Raw genomic sequence first — 12,735 nt, forward strand, 5'->3', positions numbered from 1 at the left:
GCTTTTGCTGGAGTCCCCTAGAGTCACTTCCCAGATGGTTCCTCTGGCCCGAAGGAAGGGATGGTGGAGCCCCTTCACCCTTTGCATGGGAAAAATACCTGTACATTTCATATTGGCTTTGTCTCCTCTGCAGCAGGTTGGGATTCGTAGCAGGTCTTGCTGTCCCTGCAGTTAGTTGTGCTTCATTTTTGACCAGGCTTTCAAAGTTCAACTTCAACGAGTCAGGAGATGAAAATGAGCTGTTTTGACTGGCTGGGCCTTCACAAACCCACCAGGCCAGAACAGAATGCAGACAGGTGTGTGAGCAACCCTGGTCTCCATCCATGTGCTGCCATGACTGATTCATTTTCTGACCTGCCTTCAAAAGGGCTTTCTGGTTCCCCAGAGACTCACTCCCAGGGGTTGCAGTAGGGTGCACCAACACTGTGTCCTGCTTCCACAGATGCTCCTTTACCCCAGGATAGCCAGGCAGGGGAGTGTGAGACCTAATCACTTGCAAAAGGCAGGTTCAGAGCGGCAGTGGCAGCAGCTGGCACAGCTGAGCATCTCTGTGCTTTCTCCTTCTTGTATCAGTCCAAGCTGAGATGCTGTCCTCAGCTGGGCCAGCAGAAAAAGTTTAGGGTTGTCTTTCCTTTGACAGTTCTTCCTGCTCCTTTTCTGCCAGAGGTTCTTGAGGTCACAGATCCACCCATGCTTACATGTGATGCTGAGTTCCCAAGAAAACGGTTCTCCAAGAAGAGGTTCCCAAGGCTGTGCTGAAACAAGCTGATCAGTGACTTAGCCAGGATTTTCCCTAGTGCGAGGCTGTTTTGGGAGAAGGAAAACACTGTTCTGACTATCTAACCAGCCAGACCACTGTCATGGTGAAAACATGAGCCGGGTTTAGCAGAGTCTGCACACACAATGAGGGAGAAAGTGCTCATCTCACCGAGTTACCAGACATGAGAATCGAACCAGTTTCATAGGTGTTAGAATGTGAGCTGGCACTGGGAAGGGGAAATACATGAAACGTGCTGATGGTTCATTCTGTCTCTGAGGCGCTTTTCTGGCTGAAGAGCACAGCTTCTCTTGTATTGTCCAGGAGCTGTTGGAGCCACCTTTCCTGCCCTCCACTTTCACTCCTTTGGCTCTCATGCATCTATCCCAAACCAACAGCTGAGAAAACACCATTGCCAGGACAGCGTATCTCACCAACGCTCGCTTCTACAGAGAGCGGCCTTCCTCTAGTTATGGCAGCGATAACAAAATATCAAAAATCCCAATTTCTGTGGACCTCAGAGATGATATGCTGGTTGTTTTGTTTTATCACTTGCACCTACCCGATGTGGGTGGCAGGCCCTTTCAGATTTGCCAGTATTTCTATACCCACCCCACACACATTTTGCTGAAGGTGTAAATGATCCTCAAAGCACAAGGCCACTGGAGAAAAAGGCCCTAGATTTCTCTGTCTCCACACCTACATGTGTTCCCACACACAAGACACAGCATTAATGTAGAGTAAAACACCACGTGTTGACGATGCCAGCAGAACATTTGGCAGAAACTCCTTAAATCGACCCCCAAAATGCAAACCCACGAGAAAGTCATAAAGCAGGAAGAGTCAGGACAAGGTCTGGCTTCACATTGCCTGTGCCCTTCTCCTGAAGAGGCAGCTTGGTTCTGGGAAGGCAATATGAAGCCAGTTTCAACTTATGTTCCTACTACTTTCAACAGCTCTCTCATTGCAAGGCTGTTACCTTGGATTCAGGCAGGTTTGTGGCAGCCAGCTGCAAGTTCTGTGCCTTCCAACCACTGTTTTCACTGCAGGCTCAAAAAATGAATAAGGCTTTGACCCCGATAGTGACATTTTTGTTGATTAGCTTTCTTCCTCGTCTCCACCACTGTGCTGCAGTGGATCATCTCCCCAGGGTGCGTTCTTTCACATTTGAGATCACACCATCAGCTCAGCCAGAAGGCTTCCCCATGGAATTTGCAGGTAGAGGTTGCTTCTCCAAGGAAGGTGTGCAGAAAGTGTGATGCTGGCCAGAAGTAGGAAGATGACAGTGAGGGTTCCAGGGACAAGCCTGAGCAGGCAGGGAGTGGTGGCAATGGAGAAGCTAAGAAAGCCTCAGTGATGAGATCTCAGCAGTGGTGGGCAGAGAAGCTTGCAGCAGGCATTTTTTACACAACTGGTTCAGCTGAATTGGCCAGAACTGTCTCAAACACAATGCTGCCACTTCCTCCATGGGGCTGCAGGTAGAAAGAACCTGTCAGCCAGCAGTGAGCTGAGAGATTTTTTCGAAGAGCCTGTATGTACTTTATAGGAACCTTGATTTCAGAGAGGGTTAGTGGCAGGCGTGCTCCTGAGTATCCCAGCCTCTGTCTCCCAAATCCCCTGGGGTTAGACTCTTAAATTCCTCAGAAGCCCCAGCCACATAAACGGCCAGATTTCACGCAGCCTGAGATGACATGTTGATAGGTCATTTGTCAGGACATGCACAGAAGGCTTGGAGCGCTGTAGCTTTTCTGGCAGATATGGTGCAGGCATTTCCCCATCTTCCTAGGCGAAATCATCAAAATGGAGCTATCAGTCTAAACACTGGCACCCAGGAGCATAAAAGTAGGTGGCTGTAGCCTTGCTCTTGCTGAGAGGGGGCCGTTGACAGCTGGGACACGAGTCATCCCAGGTAAGAGTACCAGGGTCTGCCTCACAAGGAAGACAATATGCCAAGTCTGTATTTGGAGGATGTAGCCTGAAAGGTGACATTTCCTGGCACTTTTCCGAAATTTCAGAGATTCACATATAAACACTCTTCAAGCATGCAAACACAGCACTCAGGGAGCTATAGATAGAGCCTGCTGTCTTCAAGGAAATTTATCGCCCAACACTGGTGAAAACAATCCTAAAAGAACTGCAAGCCGTTTCTGAAGAGCTGCTAGCAGTCTTACAACTCAGGCATTCCCAGACAACATACAGGGATCAAGGTCCTCAGCCAATTAATTCTGAATGCTCACAGGAGTGCAGGGGTATGCTTTTTTTCAATAAGCTAAGGAGAAATTACTTGGCCGCTTCTAGAAAGGATGGAAATTTTCCCTGAAGCTTCCAGGGGAACATCAAGCTTTCCATGAGATGGAAAAATCTTGGCTCCCTACCATAAAGGCACTTGCTGGGGGGTGTGGGGAGCTCTGGTTCAAATCTGTGGTCTGGACCAGACCCATCAGGCTCAATGTTATATCTCCTCTCAGCAGGTAAGCATTGAAATCATCTGGGTTTGAGCAAAAATTCCATCCTTTGCTGACAAACAGTAACAGATTCCTGCAAAAAGCCTTTCTTTCAGCCAACTGGCATTTGATCAAGGGATCCCCAACCTGTACAGATTTTTACAGCTAGAAGGCATGTGCCAAAAGCTGGGGTAGATCCTCACCTGAACACCAGCATTTCAGAAGCTGTACCGAGCAGGGCCTGAGCCACTGTGCTGAACAGAGCAACAAAATCAACAAATTTCTTTGCATCAGGCCTTAGAAGCGTAACACCGTCAGAAGCAGAGGTTCAAGCATGCCAATGTGTCAGAGCAGCGTCTCTCCACACGAGAGGACAATCCAACATTTTTGGATTTAGAATGGCTTCAAAACATACCTTCTTGACACTTGTGCATCAGCTGATTTATTGCACCAGGTGCCAGCCTGACTTCCTGCCATCATTAACACAGCACTGTCAATATCTGGGCATTCATATCATTTATCTGGCTGGTTCATCTACTCTTGAAGTACCTTCTCACTTAGCAGTGAATATTCCCTGTAAAGAGCCCTCTCCAACACAGAGGAACCATTAAAAACTATCAGTGGAAAGCAAAATAACCCAAGTGCTTTTTGCTGTTTTCCATCTGATTTTTTGTGCATCTGATTATTGTAGCAGTGTAAATATGAATGCAAACACAAATATGAAACCCAGAGGAGAATGGAAGATGTGTTTGTGTGTGACCTTTCGTTGCAAGTCAGCCTGCCTACCCTGCACTTGGTGTAAAGGCAATTACTGGTGTGCCCATCCTGCAAAACAGGGTGACATTTCTGGGGATCTCAGCAGGGAGGAGATTGCTGAAGCTTAATGTTGAGCTGCTTCTACCCAAAGGAAGTGTCACCCACGTAGTGAGTGCCAAATCTTTTGCCTTGGTGCTGGGAGCGGAGCTCAGAGTAGGCAAAATCTGAAGGAAGCCATGGTCATGGCATTACTTTAGAGAGACATGACTGGGAGAAACTGAGCAATCAAGTCAGAAGAATTATATCTTCCAAATGTGTATCGTCATCCTGCTAATTCCCAGCTCTCCCCCTGCTCCCTCCTCTGCTGACGCTCCAGTCCCCACTTCAATACCTGCCAGGTCCTTTTAGAGAGCTGACATTTCCATTCCTGACATTTTCTGCAGCTCCATCTGGGAATTAATGGCCGGATATTAGCAGCGATGGGGCCGTTTATCATAATTAGTCTCATGAAGCTACTGAGCATCCAACTATTTTTCATCAGCACCAAGGAAATAAACTGCAGAATCCAGTAGACGAGACGGACGATTTATTTATTGATTGATTTATTTTGGTCTGTCAGGATGCGGCTTTAAAGTTTGCCGAGATGAGCAATGCTTCTCAGAGGCAATGACGACAGTAGGGCTGGCTCGCCTTGGGTGCACAAGCTGCAGAGAAGAGGCCTCAACCCCCCCGTGAGACGAAGAGGAACCATTTGTTATCCTACCTTTGCTCTAGCTTCCTGCTGATATGAAATGACAAGTTGCAACAGGTTGACAAGCTCAGGAAAAGACAGCCACTAGCCACACGATGGCATCGTGAATGAAAGCCATCTTCAGGCGTGCCTTTCCTTCCCCATCAGGAAAGCAAACCGAGCGTGCTGTTTACCCTACAGGAGGTGGCCCATGGACCAGCAGCTCCAGGACTGTCATTTGGCTGGGTGTGCCAGGTCACCCTTGGACCTTAATGCTAAAAGTAGGATGTTGCAGACAGCATGAGTGTCTCTGTCACCTTCCAGAGGTGTCTGGGAGTGAATAAAGCTGTTTTCTTACTTGTCATCCCACTTGGAGCAGGGTGAAGTACTAGCTTATTGTTTCCCTTCCCCAAGGGATGAGCAGGGAAGGGTAGGGAGGTGAAGTCTTGTACACCAGAGAGGTCAGACTGGGTCCTGTGTGGGTAGGGAGGTTCCCTTGGAAGGGCTGGGGCTCACCATCAGCCGCCTTCTCTGGCAGAGATAAGGTCCACCCTGTAGTAGCTAATGCTTGCTGTGCTTTCAGTATCACTTTTTAGAGGCCAGTGCAATATATATTCTGTGTTTCTGCGAGCTTGGGTACTCAAGGAACATACCATAGCCTGTGCTTCTCTTTGGGAATGGCTGGTCACTGAGCTGCTGAGCTGCACCAGATGTTGTTATCCATCCTGATGGCTGCTGCTCTGGGCAAGGAGCCTGTGCTGGTTTCAGTAGTTCTTCTACCATCTTGCAAGCTTTGATGACCACCTCACGAGTATTGAATGAGACGGGAGACCCCTGCCAGGGACAGCTGCCTCATACTGCACCGCTCTGCACAGCTTGTAGCCTGTGGCTGGAGCTCCTCTGCCTGCAGCTCCTCTATGTCTAAGCAAGAAATGAGGATTATGAGGCTGCACGGAGCTTCTCCCTGGAGTGAGGCATGAAGGCCTCCTGGGCTCCTGGACTCAGTGTTGCTTTTCCTACTATTCTCCTGAAAACCCACAAAGTCTTGCTACAACCCATACACCTCCGTGCACACCTGCAGCAGGCCCACCTCTTCTCCTGCAGGCTGATTATCAAGAGCTTTCCACCCTGAGGTTTGCTATGCAAACATCGAACATTTGTGTTTAAATATTACCCTATTCTGCTGATGTGAAGCTAGTAATTACAGCCAGATGGGACCTGGCTCACAGGCAGACACAGGGCCCACACACTGCTGGGTGGTGGCTTTTTTTTTTTTTTTTTTTTTGTGCAAAACCATGTGGCCGACCACCGGCAGGAATATCAGAAAAGCTGAATGTAATTAAAAACAATGAAAAAAAAAGGTTTCTAAATATATCATGCAACGTATTCCAGGTGAGAGCTAAGCGTTCCTGGCTGCAGTGTCTGGCAGCCTCAATACTATACCTGGGACATGATCCAAGCCAGCGTGCTCGAGCCATACGTCCCTCCAGGCGTAGCCTAATGATGACACACACAGATTTGATATTAGCACCTCCTGCAACACCAACAGGGTCTGATCCTGCAAAGCCTTCCTCAGCTGCATAAGAGCTCTTTTTGCACAAGGGGCCGATTCAGCCTGCACTCTAGTCCACCAAAGAGGCCCCTACAGATGTGTTGCAGTCCCAGGGCCACCACACCATCAGCGTAAGCTTAGAGCTGCTGCTGCCTCCTCACCTGCTAGGTTGAGAGATCCCATTCACTTCTCATGCCTGCACACATTTCTGCCTTGCCCAACCTACCCAGTGTAGGAAAAGCTTCATTTTCTATCACCACTAGGATTTCAGGTCTGATTCTGTTCAAGGCAAAACAAAAGCATTGCAGTGAGTGATGGATCTTTTTTCCCCCTGGATGATAGTCCATATTTGCATTCAGCACCTGATTGTTCTTTTAATATATAATTCTCCTCCTCATTGCCTCTCCCCTAGACATCAGGCCCAAAAGGTGAGCAGGAGCACACCGGTTTGAGCAAAATGCCTCAATGTTTGTCCTACCCAACAGCTGTGTTATATATAGACACACCACCAACTGCCCAGGAAGCAATCCCTCTGCTTGCCCCACAGGCTTGATCGAGTTCCAGCAGCTACAGTGATGCAGAAAATAATCACCATTTGCTGCTTGAAAGAGGAACTAGATCCAGCTCATCGTGCAAAATTTAAGTAGCCCTGGTAAAGAAACCACTGCAGGTGATGCCACTCCAGGGGAAATGAGCTATAAAGGCTACAGCCCTTCCTCTGCAAATCAATCTAGCTGGTTAACCTCCATCTTCTTGTGAGCTGGTGGCTTCCCCTCTTTGTGACAAACGCTCTGGCGTACTCTCAGGATGCTCCCAGGCCAAGTGGTGCAAAGCCAGAGCCTGGTCTCCTGCCCAAACAGCCAGGGATGTTTAACTCCCCAGACAGCTGCTGGGATGTAAGCTCTGTGTTGTAACGGTCGGCATTACACAGCTACCTGGTTCACCCATCCAGATATAAGAGGTGCCCTGTAGCCAGCCTGCCAAACAGGAGCTATTGTCTCTGGTTGCAAGGGGAAGAAAGAAGGAAAGCAGCAAATGGCGGGGGGGGGGGGGGGGGGGGGGGGGGGAGGGGAAGAAGGATGTCTAGGAGATGTAATAGAAATCATTGTTTTGTGAAAAACAGTAGAGCTGTAGCAAAGGCATGCTGTAATTTGAGACAAATGCCAAGCCCCGATAGGTTTTCCAAAGAAATCGGGATCAGCCTTGGTGAGAGGTGGAGAAGGGGAACAGGTGACACAAGGAGACAGAAAACTTTGCTACATCCATCCAGGAGCCTGCACCAAAGCTCTTGGACCTCATCCTCTGAGGCTGGCCAGCCGTCTGATTCATGTTCACACTTCCTTTGCTTCTCTGCTACCCTGATCTCACTTGTCTCCCGCCTCTCTGGGGAGCTGCTTCTCCCTTTCCTGTGCTGTATGGGCTTCTAACTTCCCAACTCTTCCTCAAAGGACCACAAGCAGCACTTTCCAAGGAAGCTTATTTCTGCTGTCATACACTCCAGGAGAGTGTTATCTGCTGGGAAGGGAAGGGAAAGGAAGGGAGGAACTCAACGCCTTTCTGCTTTCTGCACCCAAGAAGCAGAGCTTTGGCGTACCGTTACCAACCCTTGTTTCTGCAGTAACCTTACCCGATGCTGCATGGGTCTGTGGAGGCTGTGTTGTAGTACTGTTGCCTTCATGAATAATGGATCCACCTTCACCTTTCCTCTCCTGTTCCCTCTTAGATCCCATTTCATGTTGGGCATGTCTGGTATGTTTGCCTTGTCCCTGGGGTTGATCTGAACACTCTGATTCCTGGCTCCAGTTTTCCCCCTTCCCGAGATGCGAATGATACACAAGAGGGCACCAGGAAAAATGCAAGTGGTCATTAGCAGAGGCATGAGCGGGATCTACCTGTTGGGTTTTGTAGGGTTTTAAGGTATTTCTATTGCTTCCAGTGAGGCTGTGAATCTTGTATTGTTAGGGCCCTGAGGGCAGCAATAGGTTTTAGTGGCCCTGACCAGCCTCACCTAGGGTGTCCCTCCTGCTACTCTGCTCCAAGAGCACCATTTAAGCTCAGACCTGGACCCCCAGTTCTTGCCTGAACTATTGTTACAGGTGTATCCATCTCCAGCCCCATCTCTGGCCCTGCCTCCTGGGTCGACTTTAGACCCATGTCGTAGCCTTGTCTCCAATCCTGTCTCTGGCCCTTGTGCTCCTAACAGGACTCCATGGATGGACCCTGGAGCTGGTTCATCATTTTCCCTTGCCTGGGACTGTCTGTGGCCCATGTTACCAGCACTTGACTCTGCCTGCCAGGGTCCGATGCTGTGGGACTGTGCCCTGACTGGGCAATACCTCTACTGGGGTCACCTTTGGCTCCTGGTTTGCCTTCTGTTAGGAAACAGTTGATCCTTCCTGTTCCTAGAAACCTATAAGCTCTCCTTCTCTTCTGGTATTTCACATTTTAAAGACAAAAAATATAGGTCCAGGAAAAAAGTGCCCACCATTCTGGTTCTCTGGCTTAAAGAAGCATATCTACATTTATATATGTTTTGGAGCCAGAGAACATTGGGCACCACTTCTACAATGCAGTATGGAGAATCTGATTTCCCTTATTCCTTGAAATACCCAGCTTTATTCAGCTTTATTTGGTAAAGACTGGTATTTTAGCTTTATTCCTCTTCAGAAGCTGCAGGCTCAGCAGTGAAATAGCCCTGATTTTAGCAGGGAATATGCTGTGGCATTTAGCAACATCACGGTCGTCTCTTGCCTTAGGTCCTGCTGCAGCAGCACCATGACCTGAGATGAGAGCTCAGCTGAGCTCACTCTTTTGGGTGGCTTTGTAGGGTTTGTAGGTATGAAGGCCTGTCAAAGCTGTGGGCTGAGCCCAGTGCATCGTCTTTCCCTAGTCTAATCACCCCAGGCTATAAGAAGCACCAAGCTTACATGCCGTTATGTGGGGCTATACCTTACCACTGTGTCTTCTTCTGCCAGACCCACCAGCCCAGTTCTTTAATGTCTGCCATCCTCACTTCATATCTCTGCCCCTGATCTAGCCCCTTTGGGGGTGTCCATGAGGAGAGCCCGTGTTGGCTGATATTTCAAAAAGAACTGTGAGGATCTGAAAATCAAAGTCAAGGGGTGGCAAAAAACCTGCAACCAGGAGAGTGGAGTCTGTGCGGTTTGGGTGAAAGCGTAATGCTTACCAGGGAAAGGGAAGAAAACAGGGTCCTCAGTGAACCTCCCCCCCGCCCCCGCCCCACCAGATGCCCTTGGAAAGCCACAAGATCAGTTGCATGGAAACTAATGATGCCTCCCATTATTGTCAGCAACAGCAAAAACCCACAAGTGCCATAATTCAGGCCACCACCACTGTCTTTTTCTCCTGACTGAATGGAAGAAGCAAAAAGAGGCTTTTCGTGTTCTGTGGGTAGCACCTTGCCCTTGGCTCACATGGGATTGCAGGCTCAGTGCCGTTGCATCATGCATGGTCAGTTCCCGTGGCAAACCTCATGTCCTGAAGGTTAGCAGCTAAATCATCTTCTCCCAACCTGCTGACATCCTAAACTGCTGGTTGTCAGGAGCCTGAGGGAAGGGTCACACACCGTCTCTCCTCCAAACACCTCCCCATGGCTGCCAGCAGGAGCGGTGCTAGGTGAGGTGAGTCTTCAGTCTGACCCGATACGGTGAATAAACTCAATTAAGATCTTCTGAAAAAGGATCGGTGAAACTACTTTCTTCACATACCCTGTCAAAATTCAAGCTTCTGTGGCTGTGCCTATCTTGTTATAGCAGACAGCAGCTCCAAACACCTAAAGTAGCCTTAGAGTTTGCAGAAAATAATTAGAACAGGAGAAACAACCCCGTTGCCAGCAGGGTCTTAAGTATCAGTTAGGGTTGCTCAACATTTCCCAACATAAGACCAATTTTTCAGCTACTTAGAATTTTGCCCAGCTTCATTGTTTTCAACGAGTTTTCTCTATGGGGCATCTACTTCTTAAGTTTGAGGGAAATGTATGCATATATTTACTCTGTCACCTTCTACACCTACTTAAAAATCGTAGAATAGTTGAGGTTAGCAGGATCCTCTGGAGACCGTGTCGTCCGACCACCTGGTTCAAAGCAGAGTCAGCTCAAACAAATAGATCAGGAGGCATGTCATCAGGTTTTTAGTATCTCCAAGGATGGAGACCCCACAGCCTCTCTGGGCAGCCAGTTCCAGTGTTCCATCACCCTTGTGGTAAGGTTTTTTGTTTAACTTTAAACAGAAATTCTTGTTCTTTCAAGTTCTTGCTGTCCCTGTGAAACACTCAAATTTGGCCAAAATAAAAAACTCTTTGGCAAAATGGACTGTATGGGTGACTACTACGGAACAAAACATGCATGCATATACACATGCAAATTGCCCAAAGGCCATGCTGGTTGCAGCATGAGAAACACTAGGACAAAGTCACTTGCACAGATCTTTTTTTTTTATTATTGCACAGATTTTTTAATTTTTAACGTGAATTACACAGTTGAGCTATTTTCCAGAGGACCCCAGTTCATTCTGCACACAGGACAAACTTTGCACGGTTAGCAAAAAGTCCCGCAATACTTCGTTTCCACCATGTGGCTCAGTGCATGAAGCCTTAGGCAAGATTTACTGCACGTTATTCAGTCTCTGCTAGGGAGGTGAGATTATTAGTCTCTTAAAAAGCTTTTCAATCGAGTTTGCTAAAATAGCTGAATGTTTTGAACCTGTTAATGATTTTAGCTTTGCAACTCCCCTGCCAGAGGATTGGTCTGCACTATGGCTGTTTCACAGAGGACAAAACTTGAGACCAGAAGAGCTAAAGGGATGGGATTTCTGGAGCGCTTCACGGACACACCTCGGGTGGGACATTACAGAGCACTCAGAAAAGTGTAGCAGCTTTCCTTCAGGAGGGGAGACTTTCTGAAAGCCAGCTGCCCCGTGGCAGACACCTGGAAAATGAGGCGCACACCAGTGTGGAAGGGGTTGCTTAACCAAGCTGCTGCATGAGGAGAAGCTCTGTGCCTGGCCGGAGCGGTGGGCTCTGTGCTAGCACCATACCCAAGCGTCGCACCACCTTAGCGTGCCTGCATCTTAGCGTGCTTGCTGGTGCCAAATCGTTTCCTACAGCCCAGAATCAAAGAGGGTATCAGCCATTTCAAATGAAAAGAGACTGAGATTGTCCAAACCTGAGTCTAGGCAAGTCTGGCTTATTCTAACCTAGGCGCTTTGCATTTTGGGGGGCAAGTTGGAAACAAAAAAAAATCTTGAGGGTCAAGCTTGGGCAGACAGGTAGCACAAAGCATCTGGCATGTCCTCCTGGCTCCAGGACTACAGACACGTAGCCTTCGTTACACAGGTGGTAGCTAATCCCTGCTGTCCACAGCCATTTCTTTAATCCACTGCAGCACTAACCTGCTTGTCTATAGTCCAAGGAACCTTTTGTCATCAGACCAGAGACCACTGCAGGGACCCCTTTTCCTGATTTCCCCTAGGAGAGGGATTTGGCTTTTGTTTGGGCAAATGCTTTCCTGATTCAGCTTGGGAGCAGGGTAACACAACACACGTTTCAGGAATTAAACCTGTTGCAGGAACTGAAAAGATCCTAGTCCCCAAAATTCTGATCCAAAGTGTCAAGTGGGAAGGAAGAAAGGTGGACAAAAATGTTTGCAGGGAGCAGACCAAAGGCAGGTCTGAATTTCACTGGCTGTGAGACAAGAGCCCAGACGAGCCTCCCTCCCTCCCTCCCTCCCTCCCTCCCTCCCTCCCTCCCTCCCTCCCTCCGTCTCCCAGCCCTTCCCTCTTCTGAACACAAGCTGCAAGTCCCTGGGAGGCCCCTAATCTGCTTTGCTGTACAAAAGGCCCAGTCTACTGGCTTTCCTTTTCTTTTTCCTTCTTTAAAGTTGAAGTGGGGATCAGTTTCCAGACACGAAAGTGGGGAGGGGGAAGGAGCAGGGGGCAAACAGTCGGTCAACAAAAGAGATCCTGGAAGGCAAGAGCACAGGTGGCTTCAGGTGGGCTGGAAACACAGGGATGGATGCAGGGTCTTTGGGCTTGTCAAGATCCTTGCTTTCTAATTACTGAGTTTTTCTGGTGTGCTTGGATATCACTCATTCTTCTGCCCACATCACCCATTATTTTATGCAGCTTTTCTTCCTCCTATGTGCTCTTTCCACCACCTTGGCTAGCAAACCATTGGAGGAGATAACTCCTTCCAGCCTTCCTTTTACTGGTGAAATACAACCTCCGGTCTTTTGATCATACTTGGAGAATTTTTCTGCACTGCCTCTGGTGTGAATTCAGCCTACCTGCCCAGGACTCTACCCAGTGCTAGAGAAGGTCTTGTCAGTACTTTGCAAATGCTATTAATAATTTTCTGCTTCTACTGGAAATATCCCAAGCCCCTCAGGTCTTGTTCGCCTTTATGTGCTTTTAGCTCATTGGTGGTTGATAATCACTCATGACTGCTACAACCAAGTTCACCTCCTCCTCAGGCATGTCC

Source organism: Falco naumanni, chromosome 4 (assembly GCF_017639655.2).
Source record: "Falco naumanni isolate bFalNau1 chromosome 4, bFalNau1.pat, whole genome shotgun sequence".
NCBI lineage: Eukaryota > Metazoa > Chordata > Aves > Falconiformes > Falconidae > Falco > Falco naumanni.